Source organism: Oncorhynchus gorbuscha, linkage group LG06 (genome assembly GCF_021184085.1).
Source record: "Oncorhynchus gorbuscha isolate QuinsamMale2020 ecotype Even-year linkage group LG06, OgorEven_v1.0, whole genome shotgun sequence".
NCBI classification, from domain to species: Eukaryota; Metazoa; Chordata; class Actinopteri; order Salmoniformes; family Salmonidae; genus Oncorhynchus; species Oncorhynchus gorbuscha.
Genome location: NC_060178.1, coordinates 106,994,129 through 107,002,547, shown reverse-complemented (window position 1 = coordinate 107,002,547; position 8,419 = coordinate 106,994,129). Strand labels below are relative to the sequence as shown.

Genomic DNA, 8,419 nt, shown 5'->3' with positions numbered 1-8,419 from the left:
TCCTACTCCTCCTCTGTTCCTCTGGTGATGTAGAAGTTAACCCAGACCTTATAGGCCCCAGCACCACACCTATTCCCAGGCACTCTCATTTGTTGACTTCTGTATCCGTAAAAGCCTTGGTTTCATGCATGTTAACATCGGAAGCCTCTTCTCGAAGTTTGTTTTATTTACTGCTTTAGCACACTCCGTCAACCCTGATGTCCTAGCTGTATCTGAATCCTGGTTTAGGAAGGCCACCAAAAATTCTGACATTTCCATCCCCAACTACAACATTTTCCGACAACATAGAACTGCCAAAGGTGACGGAGTTTCAATCTACTGCAGAGATAGCCTGCAGAGCTCTGTCATATTATCCAGGTCTGTGCCCAGACAATTCAAGCTTCTATTTTTTTAAATCCACCTCTCCAGAAATAAGTCTATCATCGTTACCGCTTGTTATAGACCCCCTTCAGCTTCCAGCTGTGCCCTGGACACCATATGTGAATTGATTGCCCCCCATCTATCTTCAGAGTTCGTACTGTTATGTGACCTAAACTGGGATATGCTTAACACCCCGGCCGTCCTACAATCTAAGCTAGATGCCCTCAATCTCACACAAATAATCAAGGAACCTACCAGGTACAACCCTAAATCCGTAACCATGGGCACCCTCATAAATATCCTCCTGACCAACTAGCCATTCTAAATACAACTCTGCTGTCTTCAACCAGGATCTCAGCGATCACTGCCTCATTGCCTGCATGTATCTATAGAAGGGTTGTGTCCAGTAGGTATAAACAGAAGACAACTCAACATGTATCTATAGAAGGGTTGTGTCCAGTAGGTATAAACAGAAGACAACTCAACATGTATCTATAGAAGGGTTGTGTCCAGTAGGTATAAACAGTAGACAACTCAACATGTATCTATAGAAGGGTTGTGTCCAGTAGGTATAAACAGAAGACAACTCAACATGTATCTATAGAAGGGTTGTGTCCAGTAGGTATGAACAGTAGACAACTCAACATGTATCTATAGAAGGGTTGTGTCCAGTAGGTAAACACAGAAGACAACTCAACATGTATCTATAGAAGGGTTGTGTCCAGTAGGTATAAACAGAAGACAACTCAACATGTATCTATAGAAGGGTTGTGTCCAGTAGGTATAACACAGAAGACAACTCAACATGTATCTATAGAAGTGTTGTGTCCAGTAGGTATAAACAGAAGACAACTCAACATGTATCTATAGAAGGGTTGTGTCCAGTAGGTATAAACAGAACACAACTCAACATGTATCTATAGAAGGGTTGTGTCCAGTAGGTATAAACAGTAGACAACTCAACATGTATCTATAGAAGGGTTGTGTCCAGTAGGTATAAAACAGAAGAAACCTCTATAAAACAGAGCCTATAATATCTACATCTGGGAGGTACTATCTAGTACTATCTGAACTTTTCCTATAAGAACAGAGCCACCCCTAGCCTTTTGGCGGCCCTAAGCAATATTTGGTTGGGGGGCCCCTCTCACCTCCCTGGGCAAAACATTTTAGTGCCCCCCTTCTTGGCAGTGGATTTTGTTGTTGCAGTGTTAAAGTTACCTTTCTGCAATTCTACACATTTTGCCATGACTTACAGTATGCCATGTTAATGATATCTGAGTGAGTGACTAACCAAATCAATAGGGTCCCCTGGGGGTTAAGGGCCCTGGGCACATGCCATGTTAATGATATCTGAGTGAGTGACTAACCAAATCAATAGGGGCCCCCTGGGGGTTAGGGGCCCTGGGCACATGCCATGTTAATGATATCTGATTGAGTGACTAACCAAATCAATGGGGGACACTGGGGGTTAGGGGCCCGGGGCACATGCCATGTTAATGATATCTGAGTGAGTGACTAACCAAATCAATAGGGGCCCCCTGGGGGTTAGGGGCCCTGGGCTCATGCCATGTTAATGATATCTGAGTGAGTGACTAACCAAATCAATAGGGTCCCCTGGGGGTTAGGGGCCCTGGGCTCATGCCATGTTAATGATATCTGAGTGAGTGACTAACCAAATCAATAGGGGCCCCTGGGGGTTAGGGGCCCTGGGCACATGCCATGTTAATGATATCTGAGTGAGTGACTAACCAAATCAATAGGGCCCCCTGGGGGTTAGGGGCCCTGGGCACATGCCATGTTAATGATATCTGAGTGAGTGACTAACCAAATCAATAGGGGCCCCCTGGGGGTTAGGGGCCCTGGGCTCATGCCATGTTAATGATATCTGAGTGAGTGACTAACCAAATCAATAGGGGCCCCTGGGGGTTAGGGGCCCTGGGCACATGCCATGTTAATGATATCTGAGTGAGTGACTAACCAAATCAATAGGGGCCCCCTGGGGGTTAGGGGCCCTGGGCACATGCCATGTTAATGATATCTGAGTGAGTGACTAACCAAATCAACAGGGGCCCCCTGGGGTTAGGCGACCTGGGCACATGCCATGTGTGCCTGGTCGGTCATTTGGTAGCTGTCTAGCAGTGATGGGGAAGCTACTCTGAAAATCTAGTTTACCATTTACCAAGCTACAAATTACTTCACATTGGAAGAAGCTAAGCTAAACTAAAGCTACCCTTATGAATTTTTGTTTTACTAAACTAAAGCTACCCTTATGAAAAATATAGTTTACTAAACTAAAGCTACCCTTATGAAAAATATAGTTTACTAAACTAAAGCTACCCTTGTGAAAAATATAGTTTACTAAACTAAAGCTACCCTTATGAAAAATATAGTTTACTAAACTAAAGCTACCCTTATGAAAAATATAGTTTACTAAACTAAAGCTACCCTTATGAAAAATATAGTTTACTAAACTAAAGCTACCCTTATGAAAAATATAGTTTACTAAACTTCAGTTACTTATAAAAAAAGTAGTTCACTTCATCCAAACTACTGCGTGAAGAATTATCATCTAACTCTGAAACGTCATAGACTATATATTGCCAGAACAGATCACTGTGGAGTCAGATGTCAACAGAATGTGTAATTTAGCCTATTAAACACAAAAAGTGAGAATTAGGCAGGTCTGATACCGAAAAAGAAAGGACCTTCTTACTTACTTCACCCATATTTTATTTGACAAAAAAAGAGTATTATTTCGTTCTAGGAGTTAGCTACTCTACAAGGGAAAAACATAATGAACTACTGAAAACACTACCAAGATTTCATATCGTTCAACTACCACCAAGCTACTGCAAAATGTAATTACATTTTCTAGTTGAAGTAAATGTAGTTCACTCCTCCCCAACACCGCTGACTAGACCAACTTGACTAGCCATCTATAAAATGTTAGCTGATGTGCTAATTGAGTGAATGACAGTGACTGACATAAAAAGTGGAACACTGCTGATGTTCAACCATATTTAGACATTTCACCTCGTTTATTCTACTTTTCTTACTCTCAGCAGGAAATTAGTTCCTAAAAAAAACTTTTTACGCAGACTACACAGCGCCTTCAATTATAAATCCCTTGTTTGAATATTTCCTGTTAAAACGTTGTCAAATGTTTTGCAACAGCTGCCCTAATGAACATTTCTAATTTACACTCTACTGCTTCCTGCTGCCTTTTAGTAACCAACTGGACTTTGTTGATATGGAATGATTCTGTTATTTGACCCATTCTACTATGTTCATGCACTGACACTCTGATTAAACTTGTGATAATGAGAATTCAAACCAGATAGACAGAAAGATGGTGCTCATCTTCCGTCACTGTCACCGCCATGCTCAATAGGTTCAATTATCTTTAGCATCACCTCAGCTGCTGACCGTTACGGTTCTCCCACATTTCTTTCTGTACTCTCTGACACCTTAATAACTCATTAGGCCTCACAAATGGCACCCTATTGCCTATTTAGTGCACTACTTTGGACCAGAGCCCATATAATGTGCAATATCAGACGTACCCACATAGTTATAGGATACAACATCGTAGGAAAAAGGGAGGACAAGGAGGATGTCAGTGTCCTGATAGTACCCCTGTCATGTGATGTACCAGCTAGCCTCAGTGTCCTGATAGTACCCCTGTCATGTGATGTACCAGCTAGCCTCAGTGTCCTGATAGTACCCCTGTCATGTGATGTACCAGCTAGCCTCATTGTCCTGATTGTACCCCTGTCATGTGATGTACCAGCTAGCCTCATTGTCCTGATAGTACCCCTGTCATGTGATGTCCCAGCTAGCCTAGGTGTCCTGCTAGTACCCCTGTCATGTGATGTACCAGCTAGCCTCAGTGTCCTGATTGTACCCCTGTCATGTGACGTACCAGCTAGCCTAGGTATCCTGCTAGTACCCCTGTCATGTGATGTACCAGCTAGCCTCAGTGTCCTGATTGTACCCCTGTCATGTGACGTACCAGCTAGCCTCAGTGTCCTGATTGTACCCCTGTCATGTGACGTACCAGCTAGCCTCAGTGTCCTGATAGTACCCCTGTCATGTGATGTACCAGCTAGCCTCAGTGTCCTGATTGTACCCCTGTCATATGACGTACCAGCTAGCCTAGGTGTCCTGCTAGTACCCCTGTCATGTGATGTACCAGCTAGCCTCAGTGTCCTGATTGTACCCCTGTCATGTGACGTACCAGCTAGCCTCAGTGTCCTGATAGTACCCCTGTCATGTGATGTACCAGCTAGCCTCAGTGTCCTGATTGTACCCCCAGCTAGCCTCAGTGTCCTGATTGTACCCCTGTCATGTGATGTACCAGCTAGCCTCAGTGTCCTGATTGTACCCCTGTCATGTGATGTCCCAGCTAGCCTCAATGTCCTGAGAGTACCCCTGTCATGTGACGTACCAGCTAGCCTCAGTGTCCTGAGAGTACCCCTGTCATGTTATGTACCAGCTAGCCTCAGTGTCCTGATTGTACCCCTGTCATGTGATGTCCCAGCTAGCCTCAATGTCCTGAGAGTACCCCTTTCATGTGACGTACCAGCTAGCCTCAGTGTCCTGATAGTACCCCTGTCATGTGATGTACCAGCTAGCCTCAGTGTCCTGATAGTACCCCTGTCATGTGATGTACCAGCTAGCCTCATTGTCCTGATTGTACCCCTGTCATGTGATGTACCAGCTAGCCTCATTGTCCTGATAGTACCCCTGTCATGTGATGTCCCAGCTAGCCTAGGTGTCCTGCTAGTACCCCTGTCATGTGATGTACCAGCTAGTCTCAGTTTCCTGATAGTACCCCTTTCATGTGAGACTACTGGGACTACTGTTTCAACATGATTTGTGATTGACTAAGGAGACACGGAGGACTGGCATCTCTCAACCAATAGTGGTGCTGTGCATATTAAATAACGCCCTCACTGACACGCACATGCACACCCTCACGGACACACAAACGCACACGCACACAGTCACAGACACACAGACAGCCTCTCTTCCTCTCCCTCCTGCTGCTTGTCTCTCAGTGTGACTCAGTGCTCCTTCTCATCACAGACAGATGGCCATTACCTACAGTGCTTTAGCAAAAGGCCTGCAGTCATTTTCATGGAACCCCCGGGTGTTGAAGCTAACCACGAGGTATGTGAGAGAGTCAGAGAGTGAGAGACGGGGATAGAAATCGAGAAAGGCAGAGTCACAATGAGGCCCTCCTACTGCCCCGGAAACAAACACACCACCCCCCTCTTATGGTCCACTTGTTCCGGTGAGTAGGACTGACTCACATCCAGTAGGATAGACACACATCCAGCAGGGCTGACACACATCCAGTAGGGCTGACTCACATCCAGTAGGGCTGACACACATCCAGTAGGGCTGACACACATCCAGTAGGTCTGACACACATCCAGTAGGATAGACACACATCCAGTAGGGCTGACTCACATCCAGTAGGGCTGACACACATCCAATAGGGCTGACTCACATCCAGTAGGATAGACACACATCCAATAGGGCTCACACACGTCCAGTAGGATAGACACACATCCAGTAGGGCTGACACACATCCAGTAGGATAGACACACATCCAGTAGGGCTGACTCACATCCATTAGGGCTGACTCACGTCCAGTAGGATAGACACACATCCAATAGGGCTCACACACGTCCAGTAGGATAGACACACATCCAGTAGGGCTGACACACATCCAGTAGGGTTGACTCACATCCAGAAGGGCTGACTCACATACAGTAGGGTTGACACACATCCAGTAGGGCTGACACACGTTCCAGTAGGGCTGACTCACATACAATAGGGTTAAACACACACATCCAGTAGGGCTAAACACATCCATTAGGGCTGACACGCATCCAGTAAGGCTGACTCACATCCAGTAGAATTGACACACATCCAGTAGGTTTGACACAAATCCAATAGGCTTGACAAACATCCAGTAGGGCTGACACACATCCAGTAGGGCTGACACACATCCAGTAAGGCTGACTCACATCCAGTAGAATTGACACACATCCAGTAGTATTAACACACATCCAGAAGGTAATAGTCCTATCTGATAATAAGGTAGAAGGTAATAGTCCTATCTGATAATCCGGTAGAAGGTAATAGTCCTGTCCTATAATAAGGTAGAAGGTAATAGTCCTGTCCTATAATAAGGTAGAAGGTAATAGTCCTGTCCTATAATAAGGTAGAAGGTAATAGTCCTGTCCTATAATAAGGTAGAAGGTAATAGTCCTATCTGATAATACGGTAGAAGGTAATAGTCCTGTCCTATAATAAGGTAGAATGTAATAGTCCTGTCCTATAATAAGGTAGAAGGTAATAGTCCTGTCCTATAATAAGGTAGAAGGTAATAGTCCTATCTGATAATACGGTAGAAGGTAATAGTCCTATCTGATAATAAGGTAGAAGGTAATAGTCCTATCTGATAATACGGTAGAAGGTAATAGTCCTGTCCTATAATAAGGTAGAAGGTAATAGTCCTGTCTGATAATACGGTAGAAGGTAATAGTCCTATCTGATAATACGGTAGAAGGTAATAGTCCTATCTGATAATACGGTAGAAGGTAATAGTCCTATCTGATAATAAGGTAGAAGGTAATAGTCCTATCTGATAATAAGGTAGAAGGTAATAGTCCTATCTGATAATACGGTAGAAGGTAATAGTCCTATCTGATAATACGGTAGAAGGTAATAGTCCTATCTGATAATGTTGGTAGAAGGTAATAGTCCTATCTGATAATAAGGTAGAAGGTAATAGTCCTATCTGATAATAAGGTAGAAGGTAATAGTCCTATCTGATAATAAGGTAGAAGGTAATAGTCCTATCTGATAATAAGGTAGAAGGTAATAGTCCTATCTGATAATAAGGTAGAAGGTAATAGTCCTATCTGATAATAAGGTAGAAGGTAATAGTCCTATCTGATAATAAGGTAGAAGGTAATAGTCCTATCTGATAATAAGGTAGAAGGTAATAGTCCTATCTGATAATACGGTAGAAGGTAATAGTCCTATCTGATAATAAGGTAGAATGTAATAGTCCTGTCCTATAATACGGTAGAAGGTAATAGTCCTGTCCTATAATAAGGTAGAAGGTAATAGTCCTATCTGATAATACGGTAGAAGGTAATAGTCCTATCTGATAATAAGGTAGAATGTAATAGTCCTGTCCTATAATACGGTAGAAGGTAATAGTCCTATCTGATAATACGGTAGAAGGTAATAGTCCTATCTGATAATAAGGTAGAATGTAATAGTCCTGTCCTATAATACGGTAGAAGGTAATAGTCCTGTCCTATAATAAGGTAGAAGGTAATAGTCCTATCTGATAATACGGTAGAAGGTAATAGTCCTATCTGATAATAAGGTAGAATGTAATAGTCCTATCTGATAATAAGGTAGAATGTAATAGTCCTATCTGATAATAAGGTAGAATGTAATAGTCCTATCTGATAATAAGGTAGAAGGTAATAGTCCTATCTGATAATAAGGTAGAAGGTAATAGTCCTATCTGATAATACGGTAGAAGGTAATAGTCCTATCTGATAATAAGGTAGAAGGTAATAGTCCTATCTGATAATAAGGTAGAAGGTAATACCCTATCTGATAATAAGGTAGAAGGTAATAGTCCTATCTGATAATACGGTAGAAGGTAATAGTCCTATCTGATAATAAGGTAGAAGGTAATAGTCCTATCTGATAATAAGGTAGAAGGTAATAGTCCTATCTGATAATACGGTAGAAGGTAATAGTCCTATCTGATAATAAGGTAGAATGTAATAGTCCTGTCCTATAATACGGTAGAAGGTAATAGTCCTGTCCTATAATAAGGTAGAAGGTAATAGTCCTATCTGATAATACGGTAGAAGGTAATAGTCCTATCTGATAATAAGGTAGAATGTAATAGTCCTGTCCTATAATACGGTAGAAGGTAATAGTCCTATCTGATAATACGGTAGAAGGTAATAGTCCTATCTGATAATAAGGTAGAATGTAATAGTCCTGTCCTATA

At 42.6% G+C, this 8,419-nt stretch overlaps 1 protein-coding gene across 1 annotated transcript in view; it reads left to right on the top strand.

Annotated features, from left to right (window-relative positions):
* Nucleotides 1-8,419, top strand: part of LOC124037343 (collagen alpha-1(XIX) chain-like) — a 194,327-nt gene that overhangs the window by 62,712 nt on the left and 123,196 nt on the right. The window lies entirely within an intron of this gene.